The sequence below is a fragment of the Chiloscyllium plagiosum genome, chromosome 3 (genome assembly GCF_004010195.1).
Source record: "Chiloscyllium plagiosum isolate BGI_BamShark_2017 chromosome 3, ASM401019v2, whole genome shotgun sequence".
In the NCBI taxonomy this organism is placed as follows: Eukaryota; Metazoa; Chordata; class Chondrichthyes; order Orectolobiformes; family Hemiscylliidae; genus Chiloscyllium; species Chiloscyllium plagiosum.
In genome coordinates this window covers 65,551,635-65,577,725 of record NC_057712.1, presented here as the reverse complement: position 1 = coordinate 65,577,725, position 26,091 = coordinate 65,551,635, and the positions used below count along the sequence as shown (strand labels likewise).

Below are 26,091 nucleotides of genomic sequence, written 5' to 3'. Positions count from 1 at the left end.
GTGGCACTCCACTGGTCACAGGCCTCCAGTCTGAAAAACAACCCTCCACCACCACCCTCTGTCTTCTGCCTTTGAGCCAGTTCTGTATCCAAATGGCTAGTTCTCCCTGTATTCCATGAGATCTAACTTTGCTAATCAGTCTCCCATGGGGAACCTTGTCGAACGCCTTACTGGAGTCCATATAGATCACATCTATCGCGCTGCCCTCATCAATCCTATTTGTTACTTCCTCAAAAAACTCAATCAAGTTTGTGAGACATGATTTCCCACGTACAAAGCCATGTTGACTATCCCTAAGCAGTCCTTGCCTTTGCCACATAAAATTAAGTTTAAAAGAAAAACACAACTAAATAAATTTGGGCTTACAAACTAGTGATGCTGACCATGAGGTATCCAATTGTCATGAAAGAGAAACAAAAAATTGGCTCACTAATACTCACACTTTATCCCTTCTGAGTGACTCCAATACACAATAATGTGGCTGTGTTTTAACTGGCCTCTGCTGTGGTTCAACAAACTGCTCAATTGGGTCAAAATAATGCAAAACCATACAATAAAAATAATAAAGCTGTTGTAGCGCAGCATAGTGTCCCTACCCTGAACCAGGAGGCCTGGGTTCAAGTCCCACCTGTTCAAGAGGTGTGTAATAACATCTCTGAGCAGGTTGATTAGAAAATAGGATAGTGAAAATAATAAGACCTTTGAGCATTATGTCAAATTTATGCAAGGAGACCTCATACTTATACCACCTACCACTATCCCTCAGCTGATAAATATCAGCATTCCTCTATATTGAAAACCACATAGAAGAAACATGGATGGCAGCAAGAGTACAGAATATACTCTGGGTGGGAGACTTCAATATAAGTCATGATGAGTGACTCAGTAGCATTGCAAGACTGAACTCTAAATGATATAAAAGCCAGCAACTGGTGACCAAAGTGATAGGAGGTAATACCTATTTGACTTCATCACCATCTACCTGGTGTAGATGCATCTATCAAAACATATTTGGACCAGTGACAGGCCTTGTGGAGATGAAAATATGACTTCACAATGAGGATCCCCTCCATCATATTGTTTGACATGACTAGTACATTAATAGGATAAATTACAAACAGAATCAGCAGCTGAAAACTTGGCATTCTGGAGACACAATTGACCTTTATCAATGACTTATCAGAATTGTATTCTGCCATAACCTATAATCTCAGAGCTCAGCAGGTCCCTCACTATACCGTTACCATCAAGCTGGAGTACCATATCAGGTTAATAAGGTGGGGAGAAGAGTGTGTGAAGAGGAACATAAACCACACCTAAAAATGAAGTATTAACCCAGTGAGGCTACAATGTAGGATCACATACATATTAAACAGAGGTAAGGTGACCAACACGTCAAAAAAAAGATCTGCTGTTCTAACACTTCCAACTATGGTGCTAGACGTTGAAGCAATTCACCAGAGGAGATAATTCATAAATATTCCTATCCTCAACGATGGGGAATGCCAGCAGAGCAGCAAACGACAAGGCTGACGTTTTCACAACCATCATTAGCCAGCAGTGCTAATTGGATAACCGCCCCTGAGGACTTCATGATCATTGATGACATTCTTAGCCTATTTAAATCACCCCAAAATGATATTAATAAGTGGTTGAGCACACAAGATATAACAAATGCTATGGGCCAGCCAAGATTTTCCAGTATAGCTACAAGATTGACCTTTACTCGACAACATGGAAAATTGTCTGGGTATTTGCTGTATACAAAAAGAAGCACAAATTCAATCTGGTCAATTATTGCCGCATCAGTCTACAGAAAAAGTGGACACTAAAATCCTGCATGACTTAACAGCAATGGTCAGTTGTGGTTTGGTTCGGGCGACTGAGCTCCAGACTTCATTAAAACGTTGGCACCTGTGTTCTATCGTCCATTCATGAACCCAAGTTTATGTCATCTCCTAGTTTTGCATTCCTCACTTCTAAAAGGCACCAATTTCAATGACCTTTTGGTTTCTGGGAGTCAGCTGAGGGCGAGAATTGAGCCAACACCTCCACAGCCAGGTCTCAGGTGGTGAAGGATTGAATGGGGTGGCAGATGGATGATGAGGCTGGCAGCTTGGAAAGCCCACACCCATTTTCTGGGACATCATCACAGTTCTATTCCTGGTTGTTATGCCCTCACCCCTCACATTTCAGCCCTCAGGCCTCCCAACTCCATATCTCCCATGACATCCTTCTCCCCTGTCAAATACCACCTCCATGCTTGCTTCCTATCCTCCATGCCCACTGCCTTCAATTTTGTCAGAAACCTCTTGATGTCACACTCTGTCAAACACTACTTTTATGTCAAGGGCAGTCACTGTCACCTTCCCTACTGATTGGCTGCTCTATTATTCGTCTTTCAACCAATGCTGTAATGAGATTGGGGCTAAATGGCTCTGATGGACCCCCGCCTAGGCATACATAAACAAGTAGCCTGATCATTGATGTGCTTGGCTCCCTCTTCATTAATGATCTGGCTACTTGTGAGGCCTCCTCTTGTTAATTGTTAATGGGCAACTGCCATTAACAACTGAAAGTGGTAATATTGCAGAGGTAGACTCAATTGTGGCAAGCTAACACATGCTGAACCTGCTGTTTGACACCTCATTTTTTGATTTGCTTGATGCTTCTCTGGTATGCACTCACGCATTCTTCATTGAGCCAGCATTGTTCGCTCAGTTTGATGGATTTGCTGGGCCTTCCTAATTATTTGCTCCACATTAATTAACTTCACACTAATTTACATGTACGAGAACATCTAGATTCCTCTCCACTGCATCATCCTGCAATCTCCATCTAATTAAATAATATTGTGTTTCTCTTCTGCCTGTCAAACAGACAGCCTCACATTATCCTGTATTATAGTCTGATACATTTTCATCCACTCATTTTACCTATCTCTGTCCCTTTGCAGACTTTTAATATCTTCCTCACAACTTGCTTTTTGACCTAGTTTTTTTTATTGCCAGCAAATTTGGCTACAATGCAATTAGTCTTTTCATCGCACACCTTATTATAGCATAAACAGTTGGGGTTCCAGCAGTGATATCCATGATACAATGCTACTTGCAGTTTGGCAACCTAAAAATGACCAATGTGCTCCTATTGGTTACCCAATCCCAAGTCCGAAATCACTTTAACATTATGAGCTCTTACCTTGGGCTTTTACCGATTACATCACATCTTTTCAATTGACTTTAAAAATCCAAATACTCAGCATGTGATTGTACCCATTTATGTATTATTCTTGTTATGTCCTCAAAAGAATTCTAATAAGTAGGTCAAATGTGATCACCCTTTCAAAAAAAAACCATGCTGAGTCTTTTTGATTGTATTCTGACTTTCTGATACTATTTCCTTAAAAATAAATTGCAAGCTTTTCCTAATGATAAATGTTAGGATGATCACCCATAGTTTCCTACTTTCTGCCTCTCTCTTTTCCTGAATGGAAATGTTATGTTTAAGGTTTCTAATTTGCTGGGATCTTTCCAGGATATAAGGAATTTTGGAAAATTACAAACAACATACCCACTATCTCTGAAGCCAGTTCTTTTTAAGACTTTAGAATGGACACCATTGTGTCCAATGGACTTGTTAGCATTTATTCCCATCATTTTTCCTTCAATTTCCTGTCTGTTTTAATTTCAATCTTATCTATTACCTCATGACGTTTTGCAGTGCAGGTACATAGTTCCCTGAAAGGTAGTCAGGGTGGTGAAGGTGGCATTTGGCACACTTGGCTTTGTCGCTCAGATCTTTGAGTAGAAGAGTTGGGATGTCATATTGCGGCTATACAGGACATTGGTGAGGCCACTTTAAAGTACTGTGTACAGTTCCAGTCACCCTGCCATAGGAAGAATATTATTAGATTGGAAAAGGGTGCAGAAAAGATTTACATGAATGTTACCGGGACTGGAGGGTTTAAAATTATAAGGAGAGGCAGGATAGGCCAGGACAGTTTTCCTTGGAGTATAGTAGGTTGACAGGTGACATTATGGAGGTGTATGAGGGGCATAGGTAACGTGAATAGCAAAAGTCTTTTCCCTCGAGTGGGGGAGTTCAAAACTAGAGGGCATAATGTTAAGGTGAGAGGGCAAAGATTTCAAAGGAACCTAAGGGGCAACCTTTTCCACACTGAGGGTGGTTCGTTTATGGAATGAACTGCCACAGCAAGTGGTAGATGCAGTTACAGTTACAACATTAAAAGGACATTTGGACAGGTAGATGAACAGGAAAGGTTTGAATGGATGTGGGCCAAACACAGGCAAATGGGACTAGTTCAGTTTGGGAAACCTGGTTGGCATGGATGAATTGGACTGAAGGGCCTGCTTCTGTGCTGTATAATTCTATGATGCTATGACTCCCTTGAAGATAGATACCAAATACTTGATAAAAACCTTGACTATTTCCTTTATTTTGCACTATTTAGTTTTCCAATATTAATACCTCGGTATCATACTCCCCCTTATTTTTATAGCTTTTGCTGGATCTATAAAATTCCTGTCAGCATTATTCTTTGCAGCATTGTATGACTTTGCTTTCAATTTGATGCTTTTCTTTAGCTTCCTTAATTAGATACAGATGATATATCTTTCTAAGAAATGTCCGAGCCTGTGATCCATGCTGGCTGTGGCAAGAAATTGCGAGAATCATTGAGAGAAGTTGAGCAATAGGAGAAAGAATTCACATTTTCAACTAAGATCCAGACATCAAGACAAGATTCTTTCCAGTGAATGACAAGAGGCCTATAAAGAGGGATTACCACCCTATTATTGCTTATTCTCACCTCATTAAAATGAACTCCCCAATTCTACCATTCACTGAAGGGAAATGAGAAACCAAGAACTCCTCACAGGAAAGTCAAAGCTGGTACCTAGCATTTTCAGTTTGCTGCTTGCCCTTCCAGTTCATCACCTTGAACACCCAACGCCAACATCACAGGGCATGCTCTATTGTCAGCAGCCACACACATCCCACATTCACAGGTACTGGCATCTCCCATACCAGCCTCTCTGCACCATCACACCCCATCTCTGATCCATTTACAATATGCTTCTCCCACTGTAACACTGCACTTCAGAGCACACCAGCTATATTAGAATACTCCTGCAAGGACACTTTTCACACAGAGAGGCATCTAGCTTATGGAATGGACTATGCTACATCTCAGGAGGTGGCTGAGAAGAGGCAGATGCTGCCTGACCAGTGTGTTTTTCCGGCACCACACTCTACGCTGCATTTCAGGGCTGCTCACTTGCTTTCCTAGCACTCAAACTTGGCACCTGTTTGGATGCTTAAAGCAATCCTGCCTTGCATTGTCTTGCCTTGCCTTCAGCATTTTACTCCTCAGTTAAAGCTTACAAACTCACAGTTCTTCTGTCTTAACTTGCCTTTTAGTGCAGACATAAAGCCAGGCAGCTCTATGACACATTGCCATGTCAATCTCACACCCACCCGATGTGCTTGCAGTAAACATTGCATACACACCACACGTGCAAAGGGTAGTAGTCTTCAGTCAAGTATTTCCATGTTGTATGACTCTGATTGTTGACTCGAAGTCAAGAGGGACACCCTTCAGACTAGGGGACTCAGCATAACAAGTCAAGGGTAGCCTTCAGTAACACTCCAGGGGCTCCAACATGGTCATTTAGCTGCTCAAGGCAGACAAGGTCATGGTCCTTTCCTCGCTATAGGATGAGCTACCAAACGTCAGGTATCTCGCTGTCTGCCTTGGCTGTTTATGCCCTATTGTGTATTATTTTCTCCCGGAACAAAATAAACGTAGAGAATGAGTGAAATGAAAATGGATGGCACAGGTATTAGTGCTCATATAGGCCAGGAAAAGGTGGTGAGCTTCCAGAGTGAGTGGGTGGGCAGTGCAGAGGCCATGTAGTAGTGATGAGGGATACATTGAACGCTAAATGCAAGTCAAGGAAGATGTTGCAGGCAATAGTAAGAGTGGTAGCTCTTGAGCCTTGACTGGTGTGTGCAGTAGTAGAGATGGTGTGAGTGTGGGATAGCAGAGAGAAGATTGGGGCAGTTTTACCAGTGGAATGGAGAAGGTTAATCTTTCCCAATCTTTGTTGAGAGCTATGAAATACTGCAATGAATGTCTGCCACTGCACCTCAAACTTTTTTGCCCAGTCCACTTTATTGTATTTAAGTTTAAAACACTAGTTTCAAAACCATCTTTGTGAAATTCTATCATATTATGAACACTTTCTCCGATACCATTAGCTGTTCCTCTAGATGATTAAGACCACACTATCCCAGGCAGAAACCTCAGACCAGGCCAGCAGGGTCTGGTATTGTAGCCTCTACCAGTCCTATGAGGAGAGGCTGTCCCTCCTTCGCAAACCCCATTCAGCCAAATTTCCAGATCCCTCTCTGCAAAATGGCACATGAATTTCCCCTTGTCTATTCTATCCAGGGCAAATGTCTTAAATTGTGAAGGGCAGCTCTCGGCTTAATGAAGATACATCCCATTGGGAAAGAATGATATTCTCCACTCCACCGGGGTAAGTGCCCTAGTCTTCGAGTATTCGTCTGTGCACACGACAAAAATGTTTGTACTTTTAATGTTACACTGGTGCCTGGAATCCTGGCGTATAATGGCATGGTGAGTTATTCTGTCTAAGGGGAGTGGGAGAATCAGGCTAGCATCAAGTAAGAGAAACACCATATGGAGATGGCAGGTAGCTAATGATACAAAGTTTGGGATGATGCACAACGAAATCTGCTTGACCTTGTGGAGTGAAACACTGCAGGAAACTCGGTTAAAAATGGCACTTTGCCAAAATGTGATAAGATCCAGCCCATAGAGTCTTCCTTTCCCAATAGAATATATCTTTATTGAGTTATAAAATACCACTGTGAATGTCTACCATGCCTTTTGTACCATTGTATCTTTTAAGCCTTTATTCCCAGTCTACTTCAGCCAATTCTGTAATGTCATGTAAGTGTCTTTATTTAAGTTTTACAACATTTCTCACTCTTAAACTGATTATAAAATTCTATCATGTTATGTTACATAGAGGATCCCTAACTATTAAGTTATAGGTTTTTAAAAATCCTCTCTCATTGCACATAAACAAGTATAAAATAGCCTTTTCCTGAGTAGTTCCAGAACCTATTGCTCTCAGTGTTATAGTCAAAATCAAATTCTGTTATTCCTGGAATCATCACTAAATAGTTAAATATTTCATGGAAGTATACAAAATTCCCCAGTGTGAACCCAGATTGACAAAAAGTATGAAACATGTTTCTGTATTTGACACTAATGACTAATTACAAAGTCTCTGGCTTGTTGGTTAAGAACCATAGTTTGCAGGAGCAGCTGAGAGAAAAATAACCTGGCTTTCCTCAGGTTTAAGGTGGCATTTACTGGAGAGGAACGAGACAACTCCTGGCCTCCTGGAGACTTGATAACTTTCTCAAGCATTCACTGGCTCCCAAGTAACTTGGGAGCCAATCATGTAGTTGTTGTCATTGCCTTTGTCATTGACAACTGCTCACTAGTCCACAGACCAATCAGCTACTTGTGCCAGTCAAAACTCCATTTGTACACAACTCTGTGGCTCCAGCACCTCCTCTTCTGCTTGAACAAGCAACTATGTAAACTACACTTAGTATCAAGTTTTTTTTGAAAGTGCAGTAATCCTTTCACAATCCTTGGTTTTTAAAATTGTCCTTTTTCTATTTCAGTTCACAATCGAAAGTACAGAAGGATATGGTCTTTATATTAGGAATTGTCCCAAATACATTTTATAAATTCATGTATTTGCTAATTTAATGAGTCAATAAAGACGATTAAAGTCATCCATAATTGTTGTGGTACCTTTGTTGTGTCCCACTGTATAGCTACTGTCTGGATGCTTAGAAACTACACTCGTCAGCAAGGTCTTTCACTTGCTATTTCTTGTCTCTGCCCAAAACAGATTCTATATGTTGGCATTATGAACAAAGACCATTTCTCACTACTGTCCTGTTCTCATCTTTTAATTAGCTAAATTACTCCACTTTCTCTTCCTTTTTTCCTGTCCCTCTAACACGTCTATTTGAACTATTGAATATTCAGATCTCAGCCATCATCACTTTCACACCATATTAATGTACTGGTTACAATATCATAATGGTCATATGTTATACTAGTTAAGATCCTGGATCTCTTTCCCTGAGAGCACTGTTGGTGTACTTTTGCCACTAACTCGAACTCTGAATGGAAACACACCTTTGAAGAGCAATGAGGGTTGGGCAATAAATACCAGACTTGCAAGTGATGCCCTCATCCTATGAGCAAAAATACTATAGAGATTTATTAGCTTGCAAAACTTCAGTTATTTTGTAACCTAGTTGCCCTGTGGTCCATGATGACTTAGCAATGGTATAGAATTTCATGCAATTCAGTTGAGCACAGCTGGGAAAACATGTTAGCTCTTGTGTATTCATAATTACAATGACAGATCACAATTTAACAGGTCAGGAGAATAGCAATAAGACATGAAGAAACAGGTAGAAATAAAACACCTCAGATATCTCATAATAGTCAGTCAAAACTACCAATATAAAAAGGAAGAACGATAAAATGAAGGTAAGTTTCCTTTAAAAAAAAGCTTCTTTTTTTTTTGCTCAGAAGTGCTATTGTCAATAGATTTATTATAGATTAAAGACATAAAAATCAAGCATGTTATAGAGAATTATTCAATCTAACTTTTCAATAAAAATGTCTCTGCATTTGTTACAATATTATTTTAGAAGCATTGCACTTATAATGCGACTTAAAAAAATCATCGCTGTTAATTCCCAACACATCAATAGATTTATGCTCTTTTTACCAGGGGGAATACAGTATTTACTGTTATTTTATGTCAGCCATAAGTATTGAACCTGGCTCACACATCATCTACAGCTCCGGTGATATGGAGTACTGAAACAAAATTTCTAACTTTGAGGTACTTTGTTTCCTCCGAATTGACATATTGTTGTCTTTAGCCCACAAACAGTAAATACTTATTGTTCAGTTGAACCCAAGTTAGAAAATGCAAGTTAATGTTAACTGACAATACTAATTTAACTTTCAGACAATACCATGTATCATCTTGGTAGTACTATTTTATGAACAAATGATTTGATTGTCACATGCTCCCAATGTTGCCATGATCCGGCACCATTTTGTGTAGTTTAATAAAAAGAAAGATATAGCTTAAAGACAGTCTATAACCTTTCTGCCAGCACCAGATCTAACCAACGTCAAAGTCGCCGCTGAAGTGCCATCTTTCACCGCTGGACCTATCTCACCGACATCATCTCTGCCAAAGTAGCAGCTGATGCTGGCTTCTGTGCTTGCCCCTCTGCTGATCACCTCCTCAGCAACACTGCCAGAGTCCGACTGCAGGCTCACCAGCTGCTGCCATGCTCCCGACCCCAACCTCTGAATCAGAGAGCTGTGCGTTCAACTCATTAAAATGGAATGGAATTTAGGACATGCAAATAAAGACAAAGTGCAGGAGAAACTCTGCAGGTCTAGCAATGTCTGGTGGAGAGCACGGGAAGAGAAAGGACAACAAAAATAACATTTCTGAATTTTGCCTTGGGCTGAATTTTATAAGAAATGCCGCTCTCATACAGTTTGCCACTTTTGTTTTGCTAAACCAAAGAGCTCTGTATTTCTGACAGGAAATCAGATTAGGGCTCCTGCAAAAATACAGTCATACTTTCATTCGGACATGTCTCATAGCATGGAACAGTTGTGGGAAGGCAAATTATACCCCTTTTTTCATAGGGGTAAGCTGCCATATTTAGTACTTTGAGGGTCTAGCTTCATTGGCAGCTATTTTGACAGGTCCTGTGAAAGGGTAATTACATAATGCTGGGAGTGTAGGTGCCAAGTGGGTAGGAGTGCTAATTAGTGGCCGATCAAGTAGATTTTATATGGAGAGTGGGTAAGATGGCAGATAGATAAAATGCCATTTGGGTAGGGATGGGGTGCCAGATCAATTGAATGTCAGGTGGATAGCATGCCCACTTAGTAAGTAGCAGAGTGCCATCAGACGAGATGCCCTAGGCCAGAATGCCAGGGAGTAGAGTGACAGAGGATTGGTTCTGACATCAGGGGAAGGGGAAGAAACTGGCAGTAGTGGACTTGAAGAAGGGGACTGAGGATGTCAGGCCTGATGGTAGGAATATCAGCTCCTGGAGGAAGAAGGTGGCATTGGGTCAGGATTTGGGTGGGGTGGGTTGGTGGTGGAGGTGGAAGGGATCTGAGCAGGTATATTTGAGAGTGGATGAGGTAAGTTGGGTATGAATTGAATGATTATTCAGGCATTAGACTAGACATTTAATAGTATAACATTTCCTAAGTAATTATTTACTTTACTGCAGCAGAACCCAGAAATTCTCTGATTTAAAATGGATACATTTGGAGGGTTTCAGACATGGGGAAAATTGTCCTGTGGAACCTTCAACTTCATGGCCAACTCCCACAGGCTCTGCTATGATGGGAATTCTGCAGGGTCTCCATGCACAGCTCCCATCTGCACTTCAGAAACAATAATCTGAACATCAGAAAATCAAGGTCATTAACAGTGCTTCCCTCTCTCTCCACAGATGCTGTCAGGCTGGCTCAGTTCCTCCAGCATTTCTGCATCTTAATTTTTTTCTCAGTTATCTGGAATACTTTGGCTTCAGAGCATGCAATTTGGGATAAAGATTTAGTGCAAGAGTGAGAATGCATTACAATGTAAAACAGTTTAATTTTCTTTAGGAGGTGATGTATAGCTTCTTATAGCATTATTTGAAAAAGATAAGCAAATTATCTACACTTATAATTGATGGCCTGAATCTTGGTTTAAGGGCACAATTTCAAAAATTGCAGATGATTTAAAACTTGGAATCATTTAAATATGAGGAGAATAGTATAAAACTTCAAATGGATATATAGACTGGTGGAATGGGGATCAAGTGTCCAACAAAATTAAATTCAGAGAGGTATAAAGTCATTCATTCTAGTAGGAAGGATCGAGAGAGACAATTTTAAAAATGTACAATTCTAAAGAGGGTGCTCTAACACAAAGCATGCTTGGGAATAACTAACTGGAAGTGGGAAGATAATTTGAGTGTGGTTAGTAAAGTGCACAGCAACCTAGGCTTTATTAATAGTGCCATAAAGTAAAAAGGAAGAAAATTATGTTGAATTTATATACCACACTGGTTCAACTTCAGCTGGAGCGCTGTCTCCAATTCTGTGTGTTGCACTTTAGGAAAGATATGAGGGCAGATATGAGGAGAGAGTTTCAGAAAAGCAGAAACGTTTCAGGATAATGATTCCAGGGATGAAGAATTTCAGTTCCATAGGTAACTTGAAGAAAAGAGCACATTTGACAAAAGTATTCAGAATCAGAAGTCTGGACAGATTAGGTTGGAAACCTTTGTTCCTATTGCTGAAGCTAATAGATATGCAAGAGCCAGTCAGAGCTGACCGAAGCTCTGCCCACTTTATTATTTTACCCCTAATAATGGGTAGGACATCAAATAGTCATGGGAATAGTTTGGGGTAGTTGTGGTTGGAGCAAGTCATTTTTTTTTTTACTCATGTTACCATCAGTACATAGTGACTAAAATGTCATAAATATTATTTTACTACCTGAGATAATAGTCATCTTTCATCGCAGTCATGGCTGTGAGTCATCTTTCATCGCAGATTATTAGAAACCTATAGACTAGCACAAGGAGGAGGACTGATGGCAGCATCTACCTCAGGTATGAAGCCCTTATCACCATTGTCCTAACTTAAATAATAGGACCAAAATCAATAGGTTGCAGTTTTAAGACAGTAGCAAAACAAGCTATGTACACATGAGAGAGTTATTTCATGCAGTGAATGATTGGATCTGGACGGCACTGCCTGAGAATGTGGTAAAGGCAGGTTTAATCAAAACACACAACATGGAATCAGATTATCAACAAAACAAGAATGTGCAGAGCTGCAGGAAGAATGAGGGAACAGTACTGAGGGTGGAACAGCTCCTACAAAGAGATGGCACAGGCATGAAGGGTCCTTCTGTGTTATAACAATTCTGTAACTCTGAACCATTAACTCTTAAGCAGAATCACATTAATTGGTCCTTCATCTGATTTACTGAGTAGTGAACCTGATGTGTAAAAATGGATGCTATATTTTCTTAGATAAAGTGATGTTATGCCCCCATTTAGATGCAAAGAGCTCTAGGAAGTTGACATCATGATAAGGTGCAACGTAAGTTTAAATTCTTTCTTACTTTCCACTCAGCATAAAGCCAGTAATAATAATATTTCAATCTGAAGTTAAAGACTATTGTATGTTATCAGGCAAACAGAAGAAATGAGATTTGCAGATTACATGTGCTCTACGTATTTAATTTGTAAACACATAACACATTAAGTCCATACAATCTGAAGAGTTACCATTCATTCAGTAAAGGACACACAAAAACTGTAATGTATATCCGAGTGAGAAAGGTTGGACAAATAAGCTGATATCATTGCGAAAGTTAATGAAAAGTTGAATTTGCTGAAAATACAGAACAGATCACAAGCGTTGGTAAGAAGAAATAGGTGACCCTTTGAATGTGCAACTTCCATCAGATCAAAGGTTAAGAAATAGAAGGCATTTTAGGAATTATGGAAAACAGAAAGGGACAATCATAGAGAGGGAATTAGGTCTTAAATGACCAGTAAACATCCAAAATTAAAACAGGTAGTATCATAGATCTTTGCAATAATGGAGTCTTAGAAAAGACAAAAGAATTTGTAAATAGGAGAGTGGAGTGAAACTGCAAATGACAAGACTAGATAGGGTCAAGGCAGGAAGGATGTTTCCAATGATCAGGAAGTCCAGGACCAAGGGTCACAGTCTAAGGATAATGGAGTATGTCATTTAGGACTGAGATGAAGAGAAATCTCTTATCTCAGAGTGTGGTGGGCCTATAGAATTGTTTGCTACAGAAAGTGGAGAGTGAAAAATCGAATGTTTTCAAGAGGTGCATGGAATGAACTATGAGAAGAAATGGTGGAGGCTGGTACAATTGAAACATTTAAAAGGCATCTGGGTGGGTATATGGGCTGGGGGTGGGAGGGTGGTTTAGAGGGATGCGGGTCAGGTGCTGGCAAATGGGACTAGATTGGTTTGGGATGCCTGGTTGGCATGGACAAGTTGGACCGATAGGTTTGTTTCCATACTGTACATCTCCATGACTCTAAGTGGTATAGTTCTTTGGGCTAAAGGAATCAAAATGTATGGGGTGAAAGTGGTAACAGGTTGCTGAGTTGGATAACCAGCCCTAATTAGATTGAATGGTTGGCCTACTCTTGCTCTTCTTTTTCGATTTCTAAAAATCATTGCCTGGTTAAAAAAAAACACAAAATAGCTTACAAAAAAGGAAAAAAGCAACAGAAAGGAAATTGAATCTGAAACTGCAAGTGACATAATTTCTGAGAGAATAAGACCATTTTTATAGATTAGGAGCTTCTTAGACAAATGTCAACCCAGAACCCACTTGCCCAGATAACAGCAATTCACTATTATAAAAGAATGGAGATGTCATTACAGTAAGAAGTAATAATGTCTCACTTTAATTATTAAGGCCCCACAAAAGGTTCTGCATGGGAGGCAGAAACAAAAGTCAGAGCCCATGGGATCCAAGGAATTTTAGCAATTGGATACAGAACTGGATGAGTAGGAGGAAGCTAAGGAATATGGTGGAGGGATATTTGTCTGACTGGAAGTCAACATTCAGTGGGGTCCCACAGGAATCAGTACTAGGGCCCTTGGTCTTTGTAGTTTATACCCCCAAGTGATTTAGACTTGAATGTCAGAGGGTGATTAGTAATTTCACAGACAATACAATAATTGGTGGGGTGGTAAATAGTGAAAGGATAGCCTTAGATTACAGGACGACGTAGAGGGGCTGGTCACATGGAATGATCAGTGGCAAATGGAATTCAATTTGGGTAAATGTGAGGTGATGCACTTGGGCAAGACAAACAAGGCAAGGTAATATACATGAGGAATGGTAGGACCCTGAGAAGCACAGTGGATCAGAGGGACCTTACTGTGTATGGCCACCAGTCCCCTTACAGCATAAGTTATTAAAAATTGATGGAATACTTGTCTTTATTAACAGAGATACAGAGTTTAAAGCAAGGAGGTTATGCTGCAATTTTGTAAAACATTTAGGCAGCAGCTAGAGTTCTGTGTGTAGCTCTGCAGAGTTTAATGAAGAGAATTGGTCTTAAGTATTCCTGTCCCCTTAGAAATGATAAATATATGCCTTAGGAAAGGAAACGAGAACTGTATAATCGCTGCCACTAGTCTCTCAAGGAGGTGTCTCTCCAATGGCTGATATTAGTTCTACTGTCATTGCTCTTCCCAGTATCATTCCTGCTTCATTTTCTTCCAGACCCTGGTTTTCTCCCCTTTTATTCCAATTGTATTTCTTACAATACCCTCTTCATTACATCACTCTGTCCTCCTGCTGCTTTCCCTGCATTTTATCCTCTCCCCCTCCAATCCCCAGTTGCCACCACTGTCTAATTCCTTTCCCCAGTTCTCCTTCAAGCGAATCCTCAAATCTCTCCCTTCCCTTATTCCCTCTCCACCTACTGCCCCCACCACTTCTTACCCTGTCTGAATTTCCTCTGCCCCATACTTTATCCTGTCCTTCACCATTATCTCCTGCTCTCTGCTGCTCTCTCCTCTTTCTCTATCCTTCCTCTCTTGCTCCCTCTTCTTCATAGCACTATTCATTTCCTACCCATCGCTCCACCCCATTTCTTTCTTTCCCATTTTCAACTCTCCTTTGCATACCTTTCCTCATCTTACCTACTTTCTCTCTGCTCCTCCTCATCCAGTATGTTCCAGATAATACACGTAGCCCCTGTCGGTTTACTGCTGCTGGTTTCTGCACAACTCGGTGATCCAAAATGGCCTTGTTGTGAAAGGAAGTTATAGAAGTGCCAGTGTTGTCTCACCTACGCATGTCTGGTAAAGGTGCTGGAGTAAAGGATGCTTTTCAATATTATAAAGGATCTGGTCCACTCTTTAATCACACTAAAAAAAAACCACATGACTTCCCAGAGCACTGTGCCACACAAGTGCCTTTTTACTTTCTACCTTCTCACTGTCCAAGGGCCTAATATCTTCCCTACTGAAACTGATGTATTTCTATTTCTTTCAACTTAGTAAACCATCATCTCTGTTCACATTGGGGTCTCCCCAGCATCAAGGAGCCCAAATGGAGACTGGATGACCGCTTTTCAGAACATCTTTATTCAGCCTGCAAGCATGATCCAAATCTTCCTGATCATTCTCATTTTAATTCTCCATCTTGCTCACACACTGAGCGTTTTGTGACCTGCTGCTGTGTTCCAATAAAGCTCAATGCAAGCTCAAGGAACAATTCTTTATCTCTTGACTCAGTGTGCTACAGTCAACTGGACTCAATGCTGAGTTTAACAACTTTAGTTCATAACTCTACGTCGTTTGATACTTTTTCTTACTGTTTTGCGTTTTCCCTTGTTTCATTTCTTATTATTCACTTTGCATTCAGGTCCTCCACACCTCCTCTGGACATATCATTTGTCTTCTTACACTACCCATCCCATTGTCTTTGGCTCTGTACAACAAAATCAATTCACATTTAATCTCTCCTTCTCTACATCCCACCACAAACCTTCCTTTGTTCTTCATCCCCCTTTCCACTTGCTGAAAACTGATTGCATTTCTATTATTTTCCTCATTGAAGGGTTGTTAACCTAAAACAAGCTGCATAAGATACTTATTAGGTATCATTTCAAGTACTGTGTACAGTTCTGGGTGCCACATCATAGGAAGATGCGAACACATTGGAGAGAGGGGAGAGAAGTGGTTCCAAAATAGTTCCAGGAATGACAATCTTCAGCTGTGAGGATAGGTTGAAGAAATTGGGACTGTTCTCCTTGGAGAAGATGGCCAAGGGAAGATCTGATAGAGGGTTTCAAAATCATGTATGAGCTGGAGAGAGTAGTTGGGGAGAAACTGTTCCCACTTGTCAAAGGAGATTTAAAAGACTTAAAGTAATCTGCAAAAAAGGTGAAGTAAGGAGAAACCTTTTCATTCAGTGAATAGTTAGGGTATGGAATGCACTGTCTGACAGTGTGGTGAATGCAGGTTCAATTGAGGCATTTAAGAGAGCACTGGACAATGACTTGGATAGAAATAATGTTCAAGGATATGGGGGAAAAGCAGACAATTGACACTTGGTAACGATACTCATTTAATGAACTGGTGCAGGCATGATGGGCCAAACATCCTCCTTCCGTGCTGTAACATTTCTGTAATTATGTGAAACATTAACTCCAATCCTTTCCAGGATGTTAGAGAAAGTGAGCACTGCAGGTGCTGGAGATCAGAGTTGAGAGTGTGGTGTTGGAAAAGCACAGCAGGTCAGGCAGCATCCGAGGAGCAGGAGAATCAACGTTTTGGACATAAGCCCATCATCAGTATTCCTTATGCCCGTCCTGCTCCTCGATGCTGCCTGACCTGCTGTGCTTTTCCAGCACCACATTCTTTCCAAGATGTTGCCTGAACATTTTACACAATTAAACAAATACTAAAATTTACGTCCTTCTTCTCCCATTTTAAGTAAGGAATATTTCTCAACTGCAGTATCTACTCAATAATATCATATCAATCATCTGACTGAATTAGCAACAAATTAGTGCACCCTTTGCTCTAACCAGTATAATAACGAGCTATGACGACAGTGCAATTCCATTTTATTACAACAAAGTCCAAAGTGAGTAGAAACCAACTTTTCCCTTTGAGCTAACTCATTTGCAGTAAGAACATGTCCACCTTAAAATATAACATTCTCAGCTATTCCTGCTGCAGTACCTTGGAAAATATATTTCTACCTGTTCAATGTGTAACTTCAATCATTGTCATGAAGCAACCAGAATTTTCAACTTGTTTTGATTACTGACTGTTTTACATGTACTGATATCTAATTAACTTAGAGTCCTCTTAGCCAGCTTGAAGCAAAAACACGGCCAGCTACAAAGTGGTTGAATTGTGAGACCGGTGTCCATCATGCCACTAGAGTGTTGGTTATGCCAATTGTCAGTGTGAAGTACTGATGGTTGGTCTGCATGTCAACCAGAGAGCATGACATTGGAGGTAATGGTTGCAGTACTGTGTCCTCACTAATGGCATGTCTGGACATGGAAGAATATTTAATGAGTGTGCAGGTGGCGAGTGAGTATCTCACTGACTTCCTACCTCTATCCTGATTAAGTTCCGAATGTGAAGGCTTGTAGTTAGCCATCCCTCCCAGTCACTATTTGAGGCCCTTAAGCAAATAATCCCACTGCCATTCAGCTGCAGAAGGGCCTACCACCATGTGGGGAGTATGACAAATACGTTTATGCAGCTCGTACCTAATCAAAGGACTCAAAACAGGGGGTTGGCTGTGAGAGCCAAACACTTGCTGACTACTTTTACGTGTCCATCTTGTGAGAAATTCCTGGCAATGACATCTCAATCCTGAGCCTCTGGTAATTCTTAATCGGGCAGAAGCTACCTCTGCCTCTGGTTAGCCAGGAGCTGTCAACATGCAGGAACTCCACCCCTTGGATCCTGATCATAGGGAGAGTCCTGCTGGTGACCTTACAACTGCCTGTCGGCTTGGTGTGCTTTCCTCAGGACATGATAGGGATCGCTCGCTGGCTGGCTCTCCAGGGAAGATGCTTCCATAGCATTTCACCCAATGTGCGTTTTTTTTTTAAATTCACTTGTGGTACCTGGGCGTCACTGGCTGGGCCAGCATTTACTGCCTGTCCTTAGTTGTACCAGCTTCCTCTGGCAGCTTATTCCATACACACATCACCCTGTGTGAAAGAGTTGAACCTTAGGTCCCTTTTAAGTCTTTCCCCCTAACCTTAAATTTTGCCCTCTAGTTTTGGACACCATTACACTGGGGAAAGACCTTGACTATTCACCCTATCCATGCCGCTCATGATTTTATAAACTTCTAAAGGTCACCCCTCAGCCTCCAACACACCAAGGAAAATTGCCCCAGCCAATTCAGCCTCTCCCTATAGCTCAAACCTTTCAACCCTAGCAACATCCTTGCAAACTTTACTAACCCCGTACAAGTTTCACAAAAAGCTGCCTACAGCAGGGAGACCAGAATTGAACATAGCATTCCAAATGTGGCCTAACTAATGTCCTGTACAACCGCAACATGACCTCCCAACTCCTATACTCAATGCACTGACCAATAAAGGCAAGCTTACCAAACACCTTCTTTACTATCCTGTCTACCTGTGACTCTACTTTCAAGGAAATATGAAGCTGCACTCCAAGGTCTTTGTTCAACAACAGTCCCCACGACCTTACCATTAAGTGTATAAATCCTGCCCTGATCTGCCTTTCCAAAATGCAGCACCTCACATTTATTTAAATTCAACTCCATCTGCAACTCCCGGCCCACCTCCCCATCTGATCAAGATCCCATTGTACTCTGAGGTAACCTTCTTCGCTGTCCACTACACCTCCAATTTTGGAGTCAGTTGCAAACTAACCATACCTCCTATGTTCACACCCAAATCATTTATATAAATTCCAAAAAGCAGTGGACCCAGCACCAAACCTTGTGGCACACTACTGGTCGAAGGTCTCTAGTCTGAAAAGCAACCCTCCACCACTGCCATCTGTCTCCTACTTTAAGCCAATTCTTTAACCAAATGGCTGGTTCTTCCTGCATCCCACATGATCTGACCTTGCTAACCAGTCTCCCATGCGGAGCATTGTCGAACACTTTACTGAAGTCCGCATAGATCACGTTCTCTGCCCTCATCAATCTCTTTGTTACATCCTCAAAGACTCAATCAAGTTAGTGAGACACAATTTCCCATACACAAAGCTATGTTGACTATCTCTAATCAGTCCTTGCCTTTCCAAATCCATGTAAATCCTGTCCCTCAGGATCCCCTCCAACAACGTGCCCACCACCAATATCAAGGTCACCAATCTATAGTTCCCTGTCTTTTCCTTATCACCTTTCTTAAATAGTGGCACCACGTTAGCCAACCTTTAGTCTAGCAGCACTTCATTTGTGACTATCGATGACACAAATACCTCAACAAGGGGTCCAGCAATCATTTCACTAGCTTCCCACAGAATTCTGGGGACCTGAAGAAGTCTTGGGGCTTATCCATCTTTAAGTGTTTTAAGGTGTCCAGCACCTCTTCTTCTGTAACACTGGGATTTTTCAAGATGTTGCTCTTTACATCCAAAGTTCTCTAGCATCCACATATTACTCCACAGTGAACACTGATGCAAAATATTCTATTAATATCTTCCCCATCTCCTGTTGTTCCATACACAGGTGGCCTTGCTGATCTTTAAAGGGCCCTATTCTCTCCTCAGTTACCCTATTTGTCCTTAATGTATTTGTAGAATTCCTTTGGATTCTCCTTAATCCTATTTGCCAAAGCTATTATGTTCCTTTTATGCCCTTCTGATTTCCCTCCTAAGTATACTCCTATTGCCTTTATATTCTTCTGGGGATTCACTTGATCTGCGCCATCTATACTGGACATACCAAAAGCTCAATTTCTCTAATCATCCAGCATTCCATACATTTACCCTTGCTCTTCACCCTAACAGAAACATACTGTCACTGGATTCTCTGTCTCATTTTTGAAGACTTCCCACTTCCCAGCCGTCCCTTTACCTGGAAATATGTGTCCCAGGAGAAAGTGAGGACTGCAGGTACTGGAGATCAGAGTCAAGAGTGTGGTGCTGGAAAAGCACAGCAGGTCAGGCAGCATCCAAGTAGCAGGAGAATCGATGTTTCGAGCATAAGCCCTTCCTGATGAAGGGCTCTTCCACTCTCTCGAATATATAACCCTAATCTAGTTTGAAAGTTCTCACCTAAAATCATCAAAATTGGCCTTCCTCCAATTCAGAACTTTACTTTAGATCCAGTCTAACCTTTTCCATCACTTTTTTGAAACTAATTGAATTATGATCACTAGCCCCAAAGTGTTCCCCTACCGACACCTCAGTCACTTGCCCTGCCTTATTTCCCAAGAGTAGGTCAAGTTTTGACCTTCTCTAGTAGGTATATCTACATACTGAATCAAAATGTTTTCTTGCACACACAAATCCCTCTCCATCCAAGCCCTTAACACTATGACAGTCCCAGTCTATGTTTGAAAAGTTAAAATCCCCTACCATTGTCACCCTATATTCTTATATATAAAACAGATCTCCTTACAAATTTGCCTCTCAATTTCCCACTGACTATTGGGAGGTGGGGGGGAGGGGAAGTGGGGGATTAGTCTAATCCCAATAATTGTGATCATCCCTTTCTTACTTCTCAGTTCCATCCAAATAACCTCTCTGGACATATTCCCAGGAATATCCTCCCCAAGTACAGCTGTAATGTTATCCCTAATCAAAAACATCACGCCTTTCTTTTCTTGCCGGCCTTTCTACCTTTCCCATAGCATCTATACCCTGGACCATTAAGCGGTCAGTCCTATCCATCCCTTTGCCACATCTCTGTAATTGCTATGATTTCAGTTCTGTGTTCCCAACAATCTGCCTTCCCTGTTAGGCATCTTACATTTAAATGAATGTAGTTTAATTTATTAGTCCTACCTCATTCTCTGTTTTGTTCCTGCTTGCCCTCACTGTTTTTTTAGAATTAGATTAGATTACTTACAGTGTGGAAACAGGCCCTTCAGCCCAACAAATCCACACCGACCCTTCGAAGAGCAACCCACCCAGACCCATTCACCTACATTTACCCCTACACCTAACTCTACGGGCAATTTAGCATGGCCAATTCACCTAACCTGCACATTTTTGAACTGTGGGAGGAAACTGGAGCACCCGGAGGGGGGCCCATGCAGACACGGGGAGAATGTGCAAACTCCACACAGTCAGTCACCTGAGGCGGGAATTGAACCCGGGTCTCTGGCGCTGTGAGGCAGCGGTGCTAACCACTGTGCCACCGTGCCGTTGCCTCACTTCTTTTCCCAACTGCACCAGTCTCAGATTGATCTCTTTCCTCACGATCTCCCTGCCACCCAAATGAGTTTAAAAATCCTTTCGAACAACTCTAGCAAATCTCCCTGCCAGTATACTAGTCCCCTTCCAATTCAGGTCACTTTTACTCCAGAAGAGACTCATATGATCCAAAAGTGTGAATCCTTCTTCCTTGCACCAAATCCTCAGCCACAAATTCATCTGTTCTCTCCTCCTATTGCTACTCTCACGAGCTCGTGGCACTGGGAGTAATCCAGATATTACTACTTTCGAGGATCTACTTTTTAGCTTCCTACCTAATTTCCTTTATTCTCTGCTCAGCACCTGGTCCTTTTCTCATTCTATGTTATTAGTTCCAATGTGTACATCGACCTCCTACTGAGCCCTCTCTCCTTTGAATATATTATGCATCCTCTCCGAGATATCCTTGATCCTGGCACCTTATTGTCAGCTGTAGAAATGCCTGCCTGTACCTCTGACTAGAGAGAATCCCCTATCACAATCAATTGCTTCGAACCTGATGTACTCCCTCGTTACATTAGAGCCAGTCTTAGTACCAGAAACCTGGCTGCCAGTGTCACATTCCCCTGAGAGACCATCATAAGAACATCACCCCTTCCATTTTCCAAAACAGCATACTTGTTTGAGATGGGGATAGCCACAGGAGACTCCTGCATTACCTTCTTCCTTTCCTGGCAGTGACCCATCTACCTGATTTTATCTGCAAATTTTTTCTCTTCCTGAAACTGCCATCCATCACAGCCTCGGCTCCTGCAAATTCTTCATTACCTCTCCAACTCCAACTCCAATCCAACTACCTCTCCAACATATCTGAGAGGATTCGCAACCAAACACACTTTCTGCAGACATAATTATCAGGGACATTGAAATTCTCCCTCACCTCCCACATCCAGCAGGAAGAGCACATCAATCTACTAAAGGGTGTCTTTGCACCTTAACAATCTACAGACCCAGAAAATAGCACAGTTTTACCACATTTAAAACATTGCTCCAGGATAGCTTCGTATCTATGTTTATATTTTTAATGTGTAATCCAGAGATAGATCTCAATAGAACATATAATCTAACAGAAAACATTCTACTCACCATTGTAATTTTACAAAAAAAGCAGCAAGGCTACACTTTAAAAAATAAGCCACTTCGCTCCATGCTGTTAGCTCCCCACACAGGTTTCTCCAAGGTCAGCTGTGAATTTCACTGTTTGTTTATTTTTCTTAGAACAATTCCAACATCCAGACATACTTGAAACTAAACAGTAGAGGCAGTCAACTGTACAGGTTCACTGCTTGATCAGACCGCTGAGCAGGTTTAGTCCCCTGTTTTTTTTCTACCTCCCATGTGGTATCTGCTTTGTTTCTCTTCCTCCTTTTTAAAATGCTGCTGTTTTAGTTTTTTTTTCAACGTTCCAAAACAATTTAATTATTGCTCCAACAATGAAAATACCTCAAAAGAAGAACAGCTGTCATAGCCACAATATTTTCCCCATCTCCATCTTGGATTACCCAGAATCCTTATATTTGTCTGACATCTTTGATTGATAATTGGCAAGAAGGGGTTAATTTTTACTTGTAATATTTGTGCAAATCCTAAGGAAATGTTAACAGTTGAAATTCTGATATAATCAGAATTTTGATGTATGAAGCTTTTAGTGAGCTTCATGCAGGTATTATTCACTGCTTGGCAAAGACTAAATTAAAGGACTTTTAAGTTTCTAAGATTTTAGCAAAATTGAAGATCTGAACATGGATCACAACAATTAACGTGATGACTCTTTTTTTAAGGAAGAAGTACAGACAATGATAAGGACTTAAGTCACTGCACATGTATGATTACAACCAGAGCTGAAAAATGTGTTGCTGGAAAAGAGCAGCAGATCAGGCAGCATCCAAGGAGCAGGAGAATCGACGTTTCGGGCATAAGCCCTTCTTCAGGAAGGAGCTTCTTCTTACAACCAGAACCTAGATGAAGATCCTTCATTTGTTAAAGTTCCAGACAGGAGATGCAAAAGTTTAATCTTTTGAGTATGCAGGGATAAACTGACTCCTCTTATTGACTCACCTACTCCCTCCAATGATTCTACAAGATTAACTTTTTAAAAAATCTGTTCCTTTGTGGATCTTTCTTCCAGACCCCAAAGAAATTATGTTATAAAAGAAGCCAGTTTAAGCTTTCTTGGGTTAATAAAGAATACGTTTATGAATTGTTAAACACAAGAAGAATTATTAAAGCTACCCACAAACACATAGATTAGAAACAAGAGGTAAGACAAAAGGAAAACATTTTAAAAACTAAAGTCTCTGAATTGTGTGCAAATAGCAGCTAGTTGAAAATTTCAGCCACGGCAATGGAGGTTACTGAAAATGTTGATGTTGGGAATTGAACAGTTACCTTTATGATTCTTCGTTTTGTAGATTGTCTGTGATTTTCTAGTTCTGATTCCTTTTGATTGTGATTGAACTCCAGCAATCAGGGTGTGAGAAAGTCATTTTGTTATCGTATTTCCTTTCCTCTGGGAGCTAGCTAGCTGACTTCTAGCATTCAAAGTGAGAGAAGTTCTTTGTCTGTAACAAAAGGGTGACTTTGACTGTAACCTTCACAGCATGCTAATCTGGGAATGTAGAATGTAGGAGTAGGAGTTGGCCATTCGGCTGCTCCACCATTCATGGCTGATCATCCAACTCAGTAACCGTTTCCATTTTCTCTCCATATTCAGGAACATAGGAATTGGAGTAGGCTATTCAGCCCCTCCATCCTGATTCACAATTCAATAAGATTATAGCTGATCTGCTGTCTAATGCCATTTACCTGTCTTTGTCATATGTCCCTTAATAACTTTGCTTATCACGAATTTAAAATTAACAACTGACCCAGCATGCACTGTCATTTGTGGAGGAGAGTTTCAAACATGACCAAACTTTTGAGCATAGAAGTGCTTCCTAACATCTCTCCTGAATGGTCTTGCCCTAATTCTCAATCTATGCCTCCAGTTTGAAACCAGTGGAAAAGGTTATTTAACCTGTCTTTTCCTGTTAATATCTTGAAGACTTCAAACAGACCACCCCTTAAGCATCTGAACTCTGCATAAAACAAGCCTAATTTGTATAGTCTCTCCTTAATCCAGATATGGACTAAGGTGTGATATCCACATCTGCTCACAATATTCCAAGTGGGATGTTACTAGGATGTTGTAAAACTGCATATAACTTCTGCCTCCTTGAATTCCAGTCCTCTAGGTATAAAGAGCAGCTTTCTTGATTATTCCACACTTATTTGTGATATTTTAAAGACCTTTGCACCTGAACCTCCAAGTCTCTTTTGACATCCAATGTATTTAACTTCATACCATCTTGAAAGTATGTTAATCTATCTTTTTCAATCCATACTGTGCAACCTCACACTTGCTTACATTGAACTCTATCTGCCACAGTTTTGCCCATTCACTTTGTCTATCAATATCCCTTTATAATTTCATGCTATCATTTACACTGTCTGCAATGCCACCTAATTATGATCCCTTTAGTCCAAATAGAAATATAGAATATAGGAAGCTCAAAACCAGGCTGGCACTTATGAGAAACTTCAATCCCACTAACAAAGTCCAGTAACGTTGAAACTGACTTTTTAAAACCTCTGTCCTTGTGTATTGTTAAAAAGGAAAAAAAACACAAGAGATGCTTACAGTTTGGGAGAGGTAGCTTGCTGTTGAGCAGGTGGGTGTCACCCTTTTGTTATCTTTGTGGTCTCAAGATCAGTCTGAACTCTTCCCAACCTTTAAAAAGCTGTTATTTGAATTTCTGTTCATATCTGTAGGTGTAACCTTCTGTGGGTCTCTCTCACCTCTCAGGCAGGTGCAACTAATTTCATTTGGGATTATGTTCAGCATGGACTGGTCGAACCGAAGGGTCTGTTTCCACGCTGTATGACTCTGTGACTCCATATCTGCAACCAGTTTTGGCTGCACCAAACTTACTTTTTTTCAAAAATTTTGTATTAAAATTGAAAATTTCAACAGGGCTTTGGGGTCCTGACCTGCGGTCATGATACACAACAAGTTTCACTTTGGGTATTAAATCCAAGCACACCAGGGCAAATGAAAAATGTGCAATGCTCATAGCTAACTATGAATGAAAAAGTTTTTAGTTTTCTGTTCACAACATAAAGAAGTAATATTATAAACTAAACCAATTATAAACTTAATTTGGGTTATGAAGTTCATCCTCATAAAACTGTATAATAATCTCGATAATGTATGTTATGCTGCTGATAGACGAAACACTGTTAACTGCTGCAATATTGGATATTAATTTTCTTGCTTTATAATTTTGGCAGAGGTTTGCCTATTTATACACCGAGCTGGAATTTGATTAATGTTATGCCAACAAAACAGAAGAGGACCCATCGAATTGACCCAAATGTGATGTACCAAAAATACTTTTAAGTCTAAAATAGTTTGATTGATTAGTTTGATTTCAATTCAGATTATCCTTGGTATCTAACATTGTGAGGGTGCTAATTACATTATCCCTGACACACCAAAATAAAGTCACATTAGTTCATCATTTTTGCATTTTACTTAGTCATTAGAAAATGGGAGCTTTTCTACATTTCATCAACTTGTCACTGTATCCTGATCTGGTGTTTAATGATCATCTGGATTTGGGTATGTAACCAATCCAAAAAGAAGCCAATCTAGGGAGAAGGATCACCAATCTGAAGTCTCCCATTATACTTGGTTCTCGCTTCAAAGATACTGAACATTTCCAATATTTTTTTTATTTTGAATTTCCAACATTACGATGTTTTTGCATTGTAATGCAAAGCATCTAAGTATCACCTTTTGTAACCTCGTTTGAATTAAAGGGAACAAAGTTCTTTTAAAATGCATAATTACAGGCAATGGTTGACACCAAGCACATGGTTTAAAAGATACTTACACTGAAATAACAACATGTTGT

General features: G+C 40.6%; 1 protein-coding gene across 5 annotated transcripts in view; it reads right to left on the bottom strand.

The window, feature by feature from the left end:
* Window positions 1–26,091, bottom strand: part of arhgap18 (Rho GTPase activating protein 18) — a 131,636-nt gene that overhangs the window by 58,044 nt on the left and 47,501 nt on the right. Inside the window, exon 1 of one of the 5 annotated variants that reach the window (XM_043683634.1) lies at window positions 22,223–22,609. The exons of the other annotated variants lie outside the window; for them this stretch is intronic. The gene's annotated coding sequence lies outside the window, so the exon portion shown is untranslated. Of the gene's footprint in view, window positions 1–22,222; window positions 22,610–26,091 lie in introns of those variants that run through there. 5 annotated transcript variants of the gene reach the window in all.